Raw genomic sequence first — 19849 nt, 5'->3', positions numbered from 1 at the left:
CAGGGTCGAATTCCTAGTTATACATGGATGCACGTCGTTCCCCACTCTCATTGACTTATTATTGATTTTGTTTGCTAAACGGGAACTACAAATCAAACCTTAATTTTGCTGAGATCATGTTTACTAATGACAAAACCTACAGTAGCCTTGGGAGGCATATCTTTGATGTTTACATTCAGGTACTTGTATAAAGCACACTTTTTTTCTACACATATTGAAGGTTATCTCTATTAAGTAAGGTCTGGAAAGAATAACTGATGTGCTGATAGGGTTCTCTTTTAAATGACGAGAACTTATGTTGAACGAATCATTTGAGTTTTGTTGTCATATGATGTTAGTGGTTATTTGTTTTGTATTTTTATTTGTAGTTTTTCATTTTAAGAAGTGCCTCATGGTTTCTGGAAAAAAACAATTTCAGGGAAAGCTGGTGCTGAAGGATTTCAACATCGAAAAAGAAGCAGGTGGAGTTAACAAGGGAATTAGAAGAAACTTCACTGCAGTTGTTGCTGATAATACTTTGGATATACGCTTCTATTGGGCTGGGAAATGGACAAATGGTATTCCTGTTAGAGGCGTATACGGTCCTCTCATTTCAGCCATATCTGTTGATCCTGGTAAGTCGGAAGTTGGAACTTAGTAACTTGAAAACACAAGAGATAGTTGTCTGACACATCTCTAATAAAACCTATAAAGGAGATTATTGATTATTTTGACAGTATATTTGATATCTCTCACTCTCTCTCTCTCAGATTTTACGCCACCATCAGAAAAGGGAAGAAGCATATCTGTAGGTGCTATAGTTGGTATAGTAGTAGCAGTTCTTGTTATAATCTTGCTAGTTCTGGCTATTCTTTGGTGGAAGGGTTGTTTTAGACGAAAAGACACATTGGAACATGGTACTAAAATTACTGGCACAATCATATAATCCTTAAATTTTAACATGTATCTGTATCTTATTTCCATGTGTGCAAATTCATGCAATATTTCACATAGTGCAATAAATGCTATCTAAAATGAACTATGTGATTGAAAAGTATTTGCAGTTATCTAAATTGTTATTTTACTTGTTTTTCTCAGAATTAAAGGGTGTAGACCTTCACACTGGGTCATTTACGCTAAGGCTAATTAAAACTGCCACAAACAATTTTGATCCTGCTAATAAGATTGGAGAAGGTGGTTTCAGTCATGTATTCAAGGTAGCGTAAACAATAAAAACTTTTAATAAATGAATTATCTTTATGTTGGTATTCAGCTCATTGAGTTTTTCTGCCATCTCTGATTTGAAGGGTGTTCTTTTCGATGGCACTGTCATCGCCGTAAAACAGCTTTCTGCCAAATAAAAGCAAGGGAACCGTGAGTTTGTCATGATTTCTGCCCTACAACACCCTCATCTTGTCAAGCTACATGGATGTTGCATTGTAGGAAACCGGTTGTTGCTTGTCTACCAGTAATTGGAAAGTAATAGCCTTGCTCATGCATTATTTGGTAAGTTATGTGACAATTCTATTTTTGTTTCTTTTAATTCACCTATCAATATTTCTTTTTCAATTTTAAACTTATGTATGAAGATAAATGTTTGCAGGTCTAGAAAAACATCTAATTCATTTGGATTGGCCAACGAGGCACAAGATCTGCATTGGTATAGCCAGGGGTTTGGTGTATCTGCATGCCGAATCAAGACTTAATATTGTGCATCATGATATCAAGGCTACAAATGTGCTTCTTGATAAAGATCTTATTGCTAAAATATATGATTTTGGACTCGCCGAGCTCGATGAAGAGGATAACACCCATATCAGCACCCAGATTGCTGGAACTTTGTGAGTAATCAAAATCATTCATACTTATCTAGTTTACTATTTTTATCAGACCAAAGATCGTGCCATTGATTTCATAGAATACCTAGCGTGTCCCTCTCTATAGGATTTATATCATGAGGTTAAGTCTATACTTTTGCGGAAAAACATTACAAAAAAAAAACCAAATTCTTTTTACCATAAAAACGACGACAAAAATATTACTGACATGATATTTGATTTCCCGGTGGATATATGGCGCGTCAGTATGCGATGCGAGGCCATTTGACAGACAAAGCAGATATATACAACTTTGGTGTTGTTCTTTTGGAAGTTATCAGTAGAAGGAACAACTCTAGCAATAGGGATCCAAGCTTATATCTTCTTGGCGAGGTAAATTTAGTTAACACAGTTTCACGCATTTACACTCTTCTTCTGCTACTATTGTTTCTATGAGTCACTATGATAAGCTTAACGCATGATATGTTCACACAATAAATTCGAAGTTGATAAAATAATATCACGACACGTGCAACGCACGTGCACGTTGCTAGTAATTATAAATGGAGCAATTAATGTGGATTTTTTTTTTTTTAGAAAGAAAGCATCATATCTCATTAATATGGAATTTCAGAAATTACAATATCTCTGATAAAACTTGGAAGAGAACTGAGCTGAAATGAAGAACTAGTAGTCTATTCCGCATGTTGTGCCAAAAAATGAACTGTACGAAAGGGCCAACTCTATCTTAAGGGGGTGACACTCAGACTATACCAAAAGTACGGGATAACTGGGCCACGTCGTGAAAGCGGGCTCGATAATGCTGGAATACTCAAATTATGTTTTTAATTTATTATTTTATCATTTATGTAATAATTATTAATTTTTCAAATTCGAGATGGTCAAAGGCTCTCTTTGTAGTTTGTATCATGAAAAATGACAAGTTAAAAGATGAAAGGACTAGGTTAAACACATTTTCTATTTAAGGAAGTAAAATAGTTGGTAAAATTATTTGGGTAAAAAATGATAATGTAATTTTGTGACTAAAACGAAAATAATACATTTTCCTATAAGAAAGTGAGAGAAATTGCACGTAAAACGCTAGCAAGTTTCTCTATCTTCTTCGACTCCAATTCATCTCTATCTTAGAAAAGTATATATATATCATACACTAGATGACATTCATCCTATTCATATCGATAAATTTTAAGAAAGCAATACATTAATAATAGTAATCTTAAGTATTTAAATTTATTTTAGTTTCTTAAAATGTATTTTCATTCATTCCTAGTAAAAGAGATATAACCTAAACCTACAATAATAAAGATAGCTCGTGTGGGACTTATGCATACAAACCCAAATTAAAAAAGACATAGAAAATTTATTAAGACACGTGCAACGCACGTGCACCTTCTTAATTTAGAATAAAATTTGGGTGTAGGAAAAAGTCTTGAAAGTCAATTAAGTTTAGTTCAAAATATTTCTCATTTGGTGGGGTATTGCTGTTAGAGTAGGTGACCAACAAGCCAACTTGTGGCTGTGGTCTTTCGTATTTATTATTGTAATAAACGAACCTTTATTCGTATTAATGATAAAACACATTGGCATTCTATATCTTTGTCCCTTTGTCACAAGCATAGATATAGTCCTTACAGTTATTACAAGTACTAGTAATTGATCGTTAGGATCGTGAGATATTTACTTAAGTATTATAACTGTTAAACGTGTTCCTAGTCGAAGGGTTACGCCACTAATGAGGATATCGGCCTTTCCCATTAAGACTAGCACTTAGTGTATGTGTACTGCATCTCATCAGTAAACGGTATTGTGATATCGGCATGCACAAGTGGGTGCTCGTAAGTTGACGAGTTCACTGAACTCCCTCACCCTAGAAATCTCTAAGTGGTTCCCAATAATCGAGTAGAGATATCTATGGTATAGTTGTACACCATTAGTCCTTATGACCTAGACATCACCGTGACTTCACTAGAGGACCAGCTGTATCGTGACCTGTCCCTGAGTTCCACCGAGGACCATCCCAAGGGCCAGTGTTCGTGCAGTCCGAAATCTAGTGGGAGGTCTGTGCATTGTAGTCGGGGATTCGATCGCTAGAATAGTCTTGGATGTCCTGTGTGTTCTGAAAGTTTGTATTCATTCTAAGTCTCTGGCCAGAGCTGACTAAGTGATGATTAGAGAATTCGATTCTTTAAGTCATGCACGTAAGGATTACAACACTTAGAACGATCGCACCGTTATTGAACATATAAAGAGGTCTCGATGAACCAATGCCTCTAGTTCAATCGGGACATATGAATCGAAGGGACCGTACTGTACGTTAACTATATCTGAAGGTTCTTGCAGGCACTTCATTTGTATCTAGGGAATCATGACGCGTAGTTGCTAGACGCCAATCTTGATTCGTTGGGTGATTAAGGTGAAACGAGCTTCATCTTAATTGTAACTCGAAGGGGACGAGTTTTGACCACAAAGAGTTGTGGGCCCACGGCTAGCTTACACCTGAACCATCGAGGGTCACACTGCTCGTGCACATGAGATCTTTGAATAAACGGTCAGAGATAAAATAGTTTATCTTTGCATAATTGGAAGTCAATATGATTGAGTCCAACATTCGTAATTTGGAATTATGAATGAGAATAAGAAAAGGAAAAGAATAAGCGAACATGTTAGTGAACTTTCTAAATCGGGAAGTTTCCAAATTTAGAAAGTCCACTGAACTAGGGTTTCCACTTTTGGAAAGTTGGAAAATAAGAGATGGCACTCGTAATGACGAGAAAATTATAATGACTCGGAAATTGTAATCGTTACAATTTTTCGATCATTGAATTGAGAGATACGAGCGATTAAAGAAACTAACGAGCTTAAGCTGATGGGCCCAGTCCAACTTAAGCCCGCTAGGGTTTCATGCTAGGGACTATAAATACATGATTTATAACCCTAGCACAAACACACAAAAAACCCTAACCCTAATCGGCCACCCTCTCTCTCTCGCCCTCTCTTCCGCGCGGCCACCACCGCGCCACCTCCGCCGCTCCGTCGCCGGAAACGGCCGTTCCTCGGCCGGCTCTTGTTCGGTATTCTTTCTCCTTTATTTTCTTTCCGTTTTATTCTAACTACTTCGTGTCTAGTGCCACGATTTAGTAGATCGAAGTATACGAGGTGAAATCCGAGAGGAGGAAGACCGTAGATCGAAGAATCGAGGAGCAACGCACGAGCCGAAGCCGCACGCTGCCCCACGCGCCGCCTCGCACAACCGCGCGTGCTGTACACGCGCCGCCGTGAGCTGCCACACCGCCGCTGCTGCTGCTCCATTGCTGCCCCGATTCTACGGATTGGTTTCCGTAGTAATCACGACGAATCGTTCAATCCTACCTCACGCGTCAAGAGGTAAATACTCGAAACCCTAGTTTCGTTTTAGGGTTTAATCTAAACTATGATTTCATGCTTGTGTTTGTATGATTTTATGTGATTATGTGTAATCGATTAAATCGTTGCGAGCATGTTATTTGGTTTAAATTGCGAGCATGTTAATTGATTTAAATTCGGTTAAATTTATTAGCATGTATGTTGTTTTTAATTTCGCTGGAAGCGCAAAGGTACGCAATTAATTGTTATCTATTATCGGGCATGTGCTTATGTGATTTAAAACTCGTTTAATTCGCATAAAATTTTTGTTTTCCGCTGCGTACGCGTGCCCGAAACCCAACAGTGGTATCAGAGCTCGTTGCGCAATTAATTGCGTTTCGTTTTAATATGCATGTTCGATTTATTAAAGTAGCGATTGTCGTATTATGTAATTGGGAGTTTTCGTAAGTTTAAAATATTTTTGAAATATTGTTTAGAATTTTTCCAGCTTTAAAATTGTTTAAAATTGGAAAATCGGATCTGAAATTGTTTTTAAAATGTCGGTTTTTTAAATGTTCGGATCGAACCGGCCGAACCGGCCGGTTCGATGGTTGTGTGCGGTTTAGTTGACCGAATCCAAGTGGACTCGGGTCGGTCAGACCGGTTCTCGGTCCGACTGACCCGGCCCACTGATTTGGGTCAGCTGGACCGGACAGAACCGGCCCGATTCGGTCCGAACCGGTCAGACCGGTTAGGCCGAACCGGACCACTGAAAAATAAAAAAAAAAAAAAAAAAAAAAAAAAAAAAAAAAAAAATATTTTATTTCAGATTTCTAAAATTAAACTTAAAACAAATTGATTTTAATTTTTGGAAAATTATTTTCAATTAATCCCAATTAGATAATTGGATCGACAATCATCTATTTTAGTAAATAGGTGTTAGATTAATTAATTAATTTAAATTGTTAAATTGATTTCAATTAATAGAACACATATATAATATTGATTATAAGTTCAACTTAATTAGTAGTACCTCAACATTATTTGAATGACTTATGCTAGTTGAGGTTCTATAATTATTTTGAAAACTCGATAATTAATTAATGTAATTAATTATGAAATTAGGTCGTATGTTCCTCTTAGGACAATATGCGTTTTCCATATACCTTTAGAGAACATAGATGTAGGAATCACATAGACCAATCCAAAACCTTCTGATGAGATAAAACACTTAATCAAAACCCCTCATTCTTTTAATTAAGAATCATTTCAAGCTATAAAGAAAAACCCAATCTGTTGAGTTATTTCTTTCCTTCTGCCAACGGTTGGATTATGTGTAGCCCTTTACTATAGTGCAGTAAGCCGTGTTAGCGGGGAGTGCTATGGTAGAGTAAGCTGTAATTCAATTGACATAATGATGAAGGTAGCCATAGAAAAGGGTTATGTTGAATTAACGTGGTCGGCTAGATTAACTAGGGACTGCATTAGTTTGGCATAATCGAGTTCTATGAGCATCTTTGATTGGTAGGTTAGACTTGACACACGACGATTTTGATATTCGCGAGATTAACTTAGGTCATTATCAAGTGTGAGGAAAATTAATTTAGGGTCATATTGTGGATATGATTGATTGTGATCTACCTTTGGGCAAATATAATCGGGCTAGATTAACTACGGGTTATATTTGTCTATTGGACCTAAAGCCCATTAAGAAAAATCAGTTTTCTCGTTTGTCTACTAGAGGGAAGTGGAACTCGATAAAATTAGTGGGAGAACAATTAAATAACATAAGTCCAAACATTTAATTGTAACAATCATTTAACGCGAATCTCTAATAATCCTCTTCTCTATATGTCTCAGATAATTATGTCTAAGAATCCCATAATGTCAATCCTCGACAATAAACTCAATGGCCCTAATTACCTAGATTGGTTGCGTAGTCTTAAGCTTGTGCTAACTGTTGAGGGGCGTCTCTACGTTTTGAACGAGAGGCTTCCCGCCACTATACCTGCCACAGCGACTGATGCTGAAAAGGAAACTTATGAAGTTTGGAAGAAAGATGACACTCATGCTAGGTGCTATATGATAGCCGCCATGGAGCCCGCGCTTGCGAGGAAATATGAGTCTCACTTGCATGCTTTCGATATAAAGGCTCATCTCGATAGCATGTATAGTGAGAATATTAGGGCATCGAGATACGCTGCTACAAAGGAGTTGATCACAGCGAGATTGCGCGAAGGGGTTTCGGTCCACGAGCACTGTCTCAAAATGATCACTCTCCTTGAAAAGCTAGTGAATCTCGATGTCACCCTCCCGGCCGAGCTCTCGTTGGATTTGATCCTGTTGTCTCTTCCTAGTTCCTATGAATCGTTCATAGTGAACTTCAACATGAACAAACTAGATCCTCCCTTGGATGAGTTAATGAACATGTTGGTCAGCTTCGAGTCCACCATTAAGAAAGAGAAGTCTGTTCTCATTGCTGCTCCTTCTGGAAAGAAGAGTTCTTTCCAAAAGAAGAGAAAGGAAAGAGTTTCCTTCCCAAACAGCAAGTTCGAAGTGGGTGAAGGCAGTGGGGGCCCCAAAGCAAAGGTTAGCAAACAAGTTGATGATGCTTGCCATCACTGTGGAAAGAAAGGACATTGGCGCCGCAACTGCAAGGCTTACCTAAAGCAGAAAGGTTCTGAAAAGGGTACGTATTTCATTGACGTAAATTTGTCTGTCAACTCTTCTTCTTGGGTATTGGATACGGGCTGTGGCTCACATTTGTGCAATGATTTGCAGCTAATGACAAGAAGTCGAAGACTTAGAGCGGGTGAGACCTACCTAAGGATGGGGAATGGAGCAAGAGTTGCTGCTGAAGCCATTGGGACTATTTACTTAAATGTTTTGGATTCTAGTTTTCCTATTGTTTTGAACGATTGTTTATTTGTTCCGTCGCTCATTAGAAACCTTATTTCTATTCCTGTATTAGATATTGAAGGTTTTACTTTTGTTTTTGGAAATTCGATTTGCATTATACAAAAGAATGAGAATTTAATTTGCAAAGGACGGCTATTAAACAACTTATATGAACTAAATCCAAGTGAAATACCTATTAACGTTATATCAGCAAAACGTAAGGAGATAGATCAAAACCCCGCACAACTTTGGCACGCTAGATTAGGTCATGTCTCTTTAAGAAGGATGAACGATTTTGTTAGTGAAGGATTGTTCTCTTTGGAGGACGTGAAATCACTACAAACTTGTGAATCTTGCCTTAAAGGGAAAATGACCAAGTCACCCTACAAAGGGGTAATGGAACGAGCCGAAGGTCTTTTGGATTTGATCCATATGTGGTCCACTAAGTGTTAGTGCGAAGGGTGGATATAACTACTTCGCTACCTTTACCGACGATTATTCTAGGTATGGGTATGTGTACTTGATGAAGTACAAGTCTGAAACATTTGAAAGGTTCAAAGATTTTAGACATGAAGTAGAAAAGCAACTCGGACGAAGTATTAAAAAACTACGATCCGATCGTGGTGGGGAATACTTGAGCATCGAGTTCATTGACTATCTAAAAGAAAATGGGATACAGTCCCAATGGACTCCACCGGGAACTCCTCAACTTAATGGAGTGTCCGAACGTCGGAATCGAACTTTATTAGATATGGTTCGATCAATGATGGGGTTCACAAACTTACCGGCATACTTGTGGGGTCATGCACTCCGTACTGCCGCGTATCTGCTGAATAGAGTTAACACCAAGGCAGTTAAATCCACACCTTATGAACTTTGGCATTCCCGGAAACCCAATTACAAACATATAAGGATATGGGGTTGTCCCGCTTATGTGAAGCGATTAGTGGGAGATAAGTTGGATAGTAAATCCGACTTGTGCTATTTTGTGGGGTATCCCGAAGACTCAATGGGATACGAGTTCTACTATGTCAAAGAAGCAAAGACGTTTGTTTCGAGAAATGCCACCTTTTTGGAAAGGGAGTTTCTATCCGATAGAAAGGGCAGCATGATAGAACTTGAAATAGTTCAAGAACCACAAAATGAAGTTCAAACGCAAGAACAAGTAATCGAACCAATACAACAAACCACTAATATACCTCCTGAACCTACGGTACGTAGATCCGAAAGAGTTCGGAAAATACCGGACAGGTTATTCCTCCTCGAAAATGATGAAGATCATGTTGATCTTGGACGAGATCCAAGAACATACAATGAGGCCGTATCGGATGCGGACATGGGACATTGGCTAACTGCCATGAAATCCGAAATGGACTCCATGTACTCCAACAAGGTGTGGACCTTGGTAGATCCACCTAAGGGAATCGTTCCTATAGGCTGCAAGTGGATCTATAAGAAGAAAATTGGAGTAGATGGAAAGGTGTCGACCTATAAAGCTAGATTGGTAGCAAAAGGATACACTCAAAGGCAAGGTGTTGACTATGAGGAAACCTTTTCGCCGGTCGCGATGCTGAAGTCCATTAGGATTTTGCTGGCCATAGCTGCGTGGTACGACTACGAGATATGGCAAATGGATGTGAAGACCGCCTTCCTTAATGGAGATATTGAGGAAGAAATTTACATGGCGCAGCCGGAAGGCTTCATATCTTCTGGAAGTGAGCAAAAGGTTTGCAAGCTCCAGCGATCCATTTATGGATTGAAACAAGCATCCCGTAGTTGGAACATTAGATTCGACTCAACTATCAAAGAGTTTGATTTTGAGAAGAATCCGGAGGAACCTTGTGTATACAAGAAGGTTAGTGGGAGGGCAGTAATATTTCTAGTGCTTTACGTTGATGACATTCTACTCATTGGGAATGACGTAGGAATGTTACAGCAAACGAAAGCATGGTTGTCCACACGTTTCTCAATGAAGGATTTGGGAGAAGCATTTTACGTATTGGGAATACGCATCTATAGAGATAGAGCAAGAAAGATGCTTGGCTTGTCCCAAAGCCTGTACATAGACACCGTTATGAAACGTTTTAGCATGGAAGAATCCAAGAAGGGATTCTTGCCAATGTCCCATGGGGTTCGTCTCTCGAAATCTATGTGTCCCCAAACACCTAATGAAATCGAGGAGATGAAAAGGACGCCCTATGCTTCTGCCATAGGAAGCATAATGTATGGCATGCTATGTACTAGACCCGATATTGCGTATGCTGTGAGTGTCACAAGCAGATATCAGTCTAATCCCGGCCCGGCTCACTGGAAAGCCGTGAAAGATATCCTCAAGTACTTGCGAAGAACTAAGGATATATTTTTGGTCTATGGGGGTGCCGAGTTGAAATTAGAGGGTTTCACTGACTCTAGTTTTCAATCGGATGTGGACGACTCGAAGTCGAATTCTGGATTTATATTCACGCTTAATGGTGGTGCCGTGTGTTGGAAGAGTTCCAAGCAAAGCACGACGGCCGATTCCACTACCGAAGCGGAATACATTGCAGCGTCCGAAGCTGCAAAAGAAGGGACTTGGATAAGGAAATTCATCCAAGAGTTGGGTGTCATTCCTGATGCTAGTGATCCAGTACCGTTGTACTGTGATAACACCGGAGCCGTGGCACAAGCTAAGGAGCCGCGATCTCATCAGAAGTCGAAGCATATTCTGAGGAAGTATCACGTGATCCGAGAGATCATTGATAGAGGTGAAGTTAAGGTAGAACGAGTCACCTCGGAAGAGAACGTAGCAGACCCCTTCACGAAGCCTTTACCAAGATCGGTCCATGAGAAACATCGAGAGTCGATGGGATTGCGGTTTATGGGTAGTTGGCTTTAGGTCAAGTGGGAGATTGTTAGAGTAGGTGACCAACAAGCCAACTTGTGGCTGTGGTCTTTCGTATTTATTATTGTAATAAACGAACCTTTATTCGTATTAATGATAAAACACATTGGCATTCTATATCTTTGTCCCTTTGTCACAAGCATAGATATAGTCCTTACAGTTATTACAAGTACTAGTAATTGATCGTTAGGATCGTGAGATATTTACTTAAGTATTATAACTGTTAAACGTGTTCCTAGTCGAAGGGTTACGCCACTAATGAGGATATCGGCCTTTCCCATTAAGACTAGCACTTAGTGTATGTGTACTGCATCTCATCAGTAAACGGTATTGTGATATCGGCATGCACAAGTGGGTGCTCGTAAGTTGACGAGTTCACTGAACTCCCTCACCCTAGAAATCTCTAAGTGGTTCCCAATAATCGAGTAGAGATATCTATGGTATAGTTGTACACCATTAGTCCTTATGACCTAGACATCACCGTGACTTCACTAGAGGACCAGCTGTATCGTGACCTGTCCCTGAGTTCCACCGAGGACCATCCCAAGGGCCAGTGTTCGTGCAGTCCGAAATCTAGTGGGAGGTCTGTGCATTGTAGTCGGGGATTCGATCGCTAGAATAGTCTTGGATGTCCTGTGTGTTCTGAAAGTTTGTATTCATTCTAAGTCTCTGGCCAGAGCTGACTAAGTGATGATTAGAGAATTCGATTCTTTAAGTCATGCACGTAAGGATTACAACACTTAGAACGATCGCACCGTTATTGAACATATAAAGAGGTCTCGATGAACCAATGCCTCTAGTTCAATCGGGACATATGAATCGAAGGGACCGTACTGTACGTTAACTATATCTGAAGGTTCTTGCAGGCACTTCATTTGTATCTAGGGAATCATGACGCGTAGTTGCTAGACGCCAATCTTGATTCGTTGGGTGATTAAGGTGAAACGAGCTTCATCTTAATTGTAACTCGAAGGGGACGAGTTTTGACCACAAAGAGTTGTGGGCCCACGGCTAGCTTACACCTGAACCATCGAGGGTCACACTGCTCGTGCACATGAGATCTTTGAATAAACGGTCAGAGATAAAATAGTTTATCTTTGCATAATTGGAAGTCAATATGATTGAGTCCAACATTCGTAATTTGGAATTATGAATGAGAATAAGAAAAGGAAAAGAATAAGCGAACATGTTAGTGAACTTTCTAAATCGGGAAGTTTCCAAATTTAGAAAGTCCACTGAACTAGGGTTTCCACTTTTGGAAAGTTGGAAAATAAGAGATGGCACTCGTAATGACGAGAAAATTATAATGACTCGGAAATTGTAATCGTTACAATTTTTCGATCATTGAATTGAGAGATACGAGCGATTAAAGAAACTAACGAGCTTAAGCTGTTGGGCCCAGTCCAACTTAAGCCCGCTAGGGTTTCATGCTAGGGACTATAAATACATGATTTATAACCCTAGCACAAACACACAAAAAACCCTAACCCTAATCGGCCACCCTCTCTCTCTCACCCTCTCTTCCGCGCGGCCACCACCGCGCCACCTCCGCCGCTCCGTCGCCGGAAACGGCCGTTCCTCGGCCGGCTCTTGTTCGGTATTCTTTCTCCTTTATTTTCTTTCCGTTTTATTCTAACTACTTCGTGTCTAGTGCCACGATTTAGTAGATCGAAGTATACGAGGTGAAATCCGAGAGGAGGAAGACCGTAGATCGAAGAATCGAGGAGCAACGCACGAGCCGAAGCCGCACGCTGCCCCACGCGCCGCCTCGCACAACCGCGCGTGCTGTACACGCGCCGCCGTGAGCTGCCACACCGCCGCTGCTGCTGCTCCATTGCTGCCCCGATTCTACGGATTGGTTTCCGTAGTAATCACGACGAATCGTTCAATCCTACCTCACGCGTCAAGAGGTAAATACTCGAAACCCTAGTTTCGTTTTAGGGTTTAATCTAAACTATGATTTCATGCTTGTGTTTGTATGATTTTATGTGATTATGTGTAATCGATTAAATCGTTGCGAGCATGTTATTTGGTTTAAATTGCGAGCATGTTAATTGATTTAAATTCGGTTAAATTTATTAGCATGTATGTTGTTTTTAATTTCGCTGGAAGCGCAAAGGTACGCAATTAATTGTTATCTATTATCGGGCATGTGCTTATGTGATTTAAAACTCGTTTAATTCGCATAAAATTTTTGTTTTCCGCTGCGTACGCGTGCCCGAAACCCAACAATTGCATTATTATTATGAATAATAGTTTTAATTATTCATGCCAGACTATGAGAGATAAAAAAATGATATTGAATCGATTATATTTTGAATTAATATATATAAAAATAATGAAAATAAACTTAAATTCTATCTTGTAATGAATTATTTTTATTAAAAATATGATAAAAAAAATTACATTTTATTTTGTCATAAAATATTTTTATTTTCTATTTGGCTAGAAACTAAAAAATGAAATAGATTTGAAGCTTGTTATATTTTCTATTAGGGCTCGTCATCTCAGGGTCGAATTCCTAGTTATACATGGATGCACGTCGTTCCCCACTCTCATTGACTTATTATTGATTTTGTTTGATAAACGGGAACTACACATCAAACCTTAATTTTGCGGAGATCATGTTTACTAATGACAAAACCTACAGTAGCTTTGGGAGGCATATCTTTGATGTTTACATTCAGGTACTTGAATAAAGCCCACTTTTTTCTACACATATTGAAGGTTATCTCTATTAAGTAAGGTCTGGAAAGAATAACTGATGTGCTGATAGGGTTCTCTTTTAAATGACGAGAACTTATGTTGAACGAATCATTTGAGTTTTGTTGTCATATGATGTTAGTGATTATTTGTTTTGTATTTTTATTTTTAGTTTTTCATTTTAAGAAGTGTCTCATGGTTTCTGGAAAAAAATAATTTCAGGGAAAGCTGGTGCTGAAGGATTTCAACATCGAGAAAAAAGCAGGTGGAGTTAACAAGAGAATTAGAAGAAACTTCACTGCAGTTGTTGCTGATAATACTTTGGATATACGCTTCTATTGGGCTGGGAAATGGACAAATGGTATTCCTGTTACAGGCGTATATGGTCCTCTCATTTCAGCCATATCTGTTGATCCTGGTAAGTTGGAAGTTGGAACTTAGTAACTTGAAAACACAAGAGATAGTTGTCTGACACATCTCTAATAAAACCAATAAAGGAGATTATGGATTATTTTGACAGTATATTTGATATCTCTCTCTCTCTCTCTCTCTCTCTCTCTCTCTCTCTCTCTCTCTCTCTCTCTCTCTCTCTCTCTCTCTCTCTCAGATTTTACGCCACCATCAGAAAAGGGAAGAAGCATATCTGCAGGTGGTATAGTTGGTATAGTAGTAGCAGTTCTTGTTATAGTCTTGCTAGTTCTGGCTATTCTTTGGTGGAAGGGTTGTTTTAGACGAAAAGACACATTGGAACATGGTACTAAAATTACTGGCACAATCATATAATCCTTAAATTTTAACATGTATCTGTATCTTATTTCCATGTGTGCAAATTCGTGCAAGATTTCACATAGTGCAATAAACGCTATCTAAAATGAACTAGGTGATTGAAAAGTGTTTGCAGTTATCTAAATTGTTATTTTACTTGTTTTTCTCAGAATTAAAGGGTGTAGACCTTAACACCGGGTCATTTACGCTAAGGCAAACTAAAACTGCCACAAACAATTTTGATCATGCTAATAAGATTGGAGAGGGTGGTTTCGGTCATGTATTCAAGGAAGCGTAAACAATAAATACTTCTAATAAATGAAGTATCTTTATGTTGTCATTCAGCTCAATGAGTTTTTCTGCCACCTCTGATTTGAAGGGTGTCCTATCCGATGGCACTATCATCGCCGTAAAACAGCTTTCTGCCAAATAAAAGCAAGGGAACCGTGAGTTTGTCAATGATATGTGCATGATTTCTGCCCTACAACACCCTCACCTCTTCAAGTTACATGGATGTTGCATTGAAGGCAATCGGTTGTTGCTTGTCTACGAGTAGTTGGAAAGTAATAGCCTTGCTCGTGCATTATTTGGTAAGTTATGTGACAATTCTATTTTTGTTTCTTTTAATTCACCTATCAATATTTCTTTTAACATTTTAAACTTATGTATGAAGATAAATGTTTGCAGGTCTAGAAGAACACCAAATTCATATGGATTGGCCAACGAGGCACAAGATCTGCATTGGTATATCCGAGGGTTTGGCGTATCTGCATGTCGAATCAGGACTTAAAATTGTGCATCGTGATATCAAGGCTACAAATGTGCTTCTTGCTAAAGATCTTATAGCTAAAATATTTGATTTTGGACTCGCCGAGCTCGATGAAGAGGATAACACCCATATCAGCACCCAGATTGCTGGAACTTTGTGAGTAATCAAAATCATACATACTTATCTAGTTTACTATTTTTATCTAACCAAAGATCGAGCCATTGATTTCATAGAATACCTAGTGTGTCCCTCTCTATAGGATTTATATCATGAGGTCTATGTCTATACTTTTGCAGAAAAACATTACAAAAAAAAACCAAATTTTTTTTACGATAAAAACGACGACAAAAATACTACTGACATGATATTTGATTTCCCAGTGGATATATGGCGCGTGAGTATGTGATGCGAGGCCATTTGACAGTCAACGCAGATATATACAACTTTGGTGTTGTTCTTTTGGAAGTTATCAGTAGAAGGAGCAACTCTAGCAATAGGGATCCAAGCTTCTATCTTCTTGACGAGGTAAATTTAGTTAACACAATTTCACACATTTACACTCTTGTTCTGCTACTATTGTTTCTATGAGTCACTATGATAAGCTTAACGCATGATATGTTCACACAAGAACTTCGAAGTTGTTATAATAATTTCACGACACTTGCAACGCACGTGCACATTGCTAGTAATTATAAATGGAGCAATTAATGTGCATTTTTTATTTGAGAAAGAAAGCATCATATCTCATTAATATGGAATTTCAGAAATTACAATATCTTTGATAAAACTTGGAAGAGAACTGAGCTGAAATGAAGAACTAGTAGTCTATTCCGCATGTTGTGCCAAAAAATGAACTGTACGAATAGGCCAACTCTATCTTATGCGGGTGACACTCAGACTATACCAAAAGTACGGGATAACTGAGCCAGGTCGTAAAAGCGGGTTCAATAACGCTGGAATATTCAAATTATTTTTTTCATTTATTTTTTTATCATTTCTGTAATAAGTATTAATTTTTCAAATTCGAGATGGTCTAAGGCTCTCTTTGTAGTTTGTATCATGAAAAATGGCAAGTTAAAAGATGAAAGGAGTAGGTTAAACACATTTTCTATTTGGTTAGGAAGTAGTTAAATTATTTGGGTAAAAAAAATGATAATGTAATTTGTGACTAAAACGAAAATAATACATTTTCCAATATGAAAGTGAGAGAAATTGCATGTAAAACGCTAGCAGGTTTCTCTATCTTCTTCGAATCCAATTCATCTTTATCTTAGAAAAGTATATATATATATATATATATATAATATATATCATAGACTAGATGAGATTCACCATATTCATATCGATAAATTTTAAGAAATCAATACATTAATAATAGTAATCTTAAGTATTTAAATTTACTTTAGTTTCTTAAAATGTATTTTCATTCATTCCTAGCAAAAGAGATATAACATAAACCTAAAATAATAAAGATAGCTCGTGTGGGACTTATGCATACAAACCCAAATTAAAAACGACAGAAATTTATTAAGACACGTGCAGCGCACGTGCACCTTCCTAATTTAGAATAAAATTTGGGTGTAGGAAAAAGTCTTGAAAGTCAATTAAGTTTAGTTCAAATTATTTCCCACTTGGTGGGGTATTGCATTATTATTATGAATAATAGTTTTAATTATTCATGCCAGACTATGAGAGATAAAAAAATGATATTGAATCAATTATATTTTGAATTAATATATATAAAAATAATGAAAATGAAATTAAATTCTATCTTGTAATGAATTATTTTTATTAACAATATGGTAAATAAAATTACATTTTATTTTTTCATAAAATATTTTTATTTTCTATTTGGCTAGAAACTAAAAAATGAAATAGATTTGAAGCTTGTAATATATTCTATTAGGGCTCGTCATGTCAGGGTCGAATTCCTAGTTATACATGGATGCACGTCGTTCCCCACTCTCATTGACTTATTATTAATTTTGTTTGATAAACGGGAACTACACATCAAACCTTAATTTTGCGGAGATCATGTTTACTAATGACAAAACCTACAGTTGCCTTGGGAGGCATATCTTTGATGTTTACATTCAGGTACTTGTATGAAGCCCACTTTTTTCTACACATATTGAAGGTTATCTCTATTAAGTAAGGTCTGGAAAGAATAACTGATGCGCTGATAGGGTTCTCTTTTAAATGACGAGAACTTATGTTGAACGAATCATTTGAGTTTTGTTGTCATATGATGTTAGTGGTTATTTGTTTTGTATTTGTATTTTTAATTTTTTCATTTTAAGAAGTGTCTCATGGTTTCTGGAAAAAAATAATTTCAGGGAAAGCTGGTGCTGAAGGATTTCAACATCGAAAAAAATTAGGTGGAGTTAACAAGGAAATTAGAAGAAACTTCACTGCAGTTGTTGCTGATAATACTTTGGATATATGCTTCTATTGGGCTGGGAAATGGACAAATGGTATTCGTGTTAGAGGCGTATACGGTCCTCTCATTTCAGCCATATCTGTTGATCCTGGTAAGTCGGAAGTTGGAACTTAGTAACTTGAAAACACAAGAGATAGTTGTCTGACACATCTCTAATAAAACCTATAAAGGAGATTATTGATTATTTTGACAGTATATTTGATATCTCTCTCTCTCTCTGATTTTACGCCACCATCAGAAAGGGAAGAAGCATATCTGCAGGTGCTATAGTTGGTATAGTAGTAGCAGTTCTTGTTATAGTCTTGCTAGTTCTGGCTATTCTTTGGTGGAAGGGCTGTTTTAGACGAAAAGACACATTGGAACATGGTACTAAAATTACTGGCACAATCATATTATCCTTAAATTTTAACATGTATATGTATCTTATTTCCAAGTGTGCAAATTCGTGCAATATTTCACATAGTGCAATAAATGCTATCTAAAATGAACTATGTGATTGAAAAGTGTTTGCAGTTATCTAAATTGCTATTTTACTTGTTTTTCTAAGAATTAAAGGGTGTAGACCTTCACACTGGGTCATTTACGCTAAGGCTAATTAAAACTGCCACAAACAATTTTGATCCTGCTAAAAAGATTGGAGAAGGTGGTTTCGGTTATGTATTCAAGGTAGCGTAAACAATAAATACTCTTAATAAATGAATTATCTTTATGTTGTCATTAAGCTCATTGAGTTTTTCTGCCACCTCTGATTTGAAGGGTGTCCTATCCGATGGCACTGTCATCGCCGTAAAACAGCTTTCTGCCAAATAAAAGCAAGGGAACCGTGAGTATGTCAATGAAATTGGCATGATTTCTGCCCTACAACACCCTCACCTTGTCAAGTTACATGGATGTTGCATTGAAGGCAATCGGTTGTTGCTTGTCTACGAGTACTTGGAAAGTAATAGCCTTGCTCGTGCATTATTTGGTAAGTTATGTGACAATTCAATTTTTGTTTCTTTTAATTCCGCTATCAATATTTCTTTTTCCATTTTAAACTTATGTATGAAGATAAATGTTTGCATGTCTAGAAGAACACCAAATTCATATGGATTGGCCAACGAGGCAGAAGATCTGCATTGGTATATCTAGGGGTTTGGCGTATCTGCATGTCGAATCAGGACTTCAAATTGTTCATCGTGATATCAAGGCTACAAATGTACTTCTTGCTAAAGATCTTCTGGCTAAAATATCTGATTTTGGACTCGCCGAGCTCGATGAAGAGGATAACACCCATATCAGCACCCGGATTGCTGGAACTTTGTGAGTAATCAAAATCATTCATACTTATCTAGTTTACTATTTTTATCTAACCAAAGATCGAGCCATTGATTTCATAGAATACCTAGTGTGTCCCTCTCTATAGGACTTATATCATGAGGTTTATGTCTATACTTTTGCAGAAAAACATTACAAAAAAAAAAACAAATTTTTTTTACGATAAAAACGACGACAAAAATATTACTGACATGATATTTGATTTCCCAGTGGATATATGGCGCGTGAGTATGCGATGCGAGGCCATTTGACAGACAAAGCAGATATATACAACTTTGGTGTTGTTCTTTTGGAAGTTATCAGTAGAAGGAGCAACTCTAGCAATAGGGATCCAAGCTTCTATCTTCTTGATGAGGTAAATTTAGTTAACACAGTTTCACGCATTTACACTCTTGTTCTGCTACTATTGTTTCTATGAGTCACTATGATAAGCTTAACGCATGATATGTTCACACAAGAACTTCGAAGTTGTTATAATAATATCACGACACGTGCAACGCACGTGCACATTGCTAGTAATTATAAATGGAGCAATTAATGTGCATTTTTTTTTTTTTTGAGAAAGAAAGCATCATATCTCATTAATATGGAATTTCAGAAATTACAATATCTCTGATAAAACTTGGAAGAGAACTGAGCTGAAATGAAGAACTAGTAGTCTATTCCGCATGTTGTGCAAAAAATGAACTGTACGAATGGGCTAACTCTATCTTAAGCGGGTGACACTCAGACTATACCAAAAGTACGAGATAACTAGGCCAGGTCGTGAAAGCGGGCTCGATAACGCTGGAATACTCAAATTATGTTTTTAATTTATTTTTTTATCATTTATGTAATAAGTATAAATTTTATATTCGAGATTGTCAAAGGCTCTCTTTGTAGTTTGTATCATCAAAAAATGACAAGTTAAAAGATGA

The 19849-nt window shown here is 37.6% G+C and overlaps 2 pseudogenes; both read left to right on the top strand.

The window, feature by feature from the left end:
- The first annotated feature begins 71 nt into the window (after nucleotides 1-71).
- On the top strand, nucleotides 72-13500 carry LOC105973862 (putative leucine-rich repeat receptor-like serine/threonine-protein kinase At3g14840; annotated as a pseudogene).
- Nucleotides 13402-19350, top strand: LOC148765806 (putative leucine-rich repeat receptor-like serine/threonine-protein kinase At3g14840; annotated as a pseudogene).
- Nucleotides 19351-19849: the final 499 nt, after the last annotated feature.

This window comes from Erythranthe guttata, chromosome 13 (genome assembly GCF_056151865.1).
Source record: "Erythranthe guttata isolate IM_541 chromosome 13, IM_541, whole genome shotgun sequence".
Classification (NCBI taxonomy): Eukaryota; Viridiplantae; Streptophyta; class Magnoliopsida; order Lamiales; family Phrymaceae; genus Erythranthe; species Erythranthe guttata.
The sequence above is the reverse complement of the archived record's forward strand: the minus strand, read 5'-3'. Positions and strand labels throughout refer to the sequence as shown.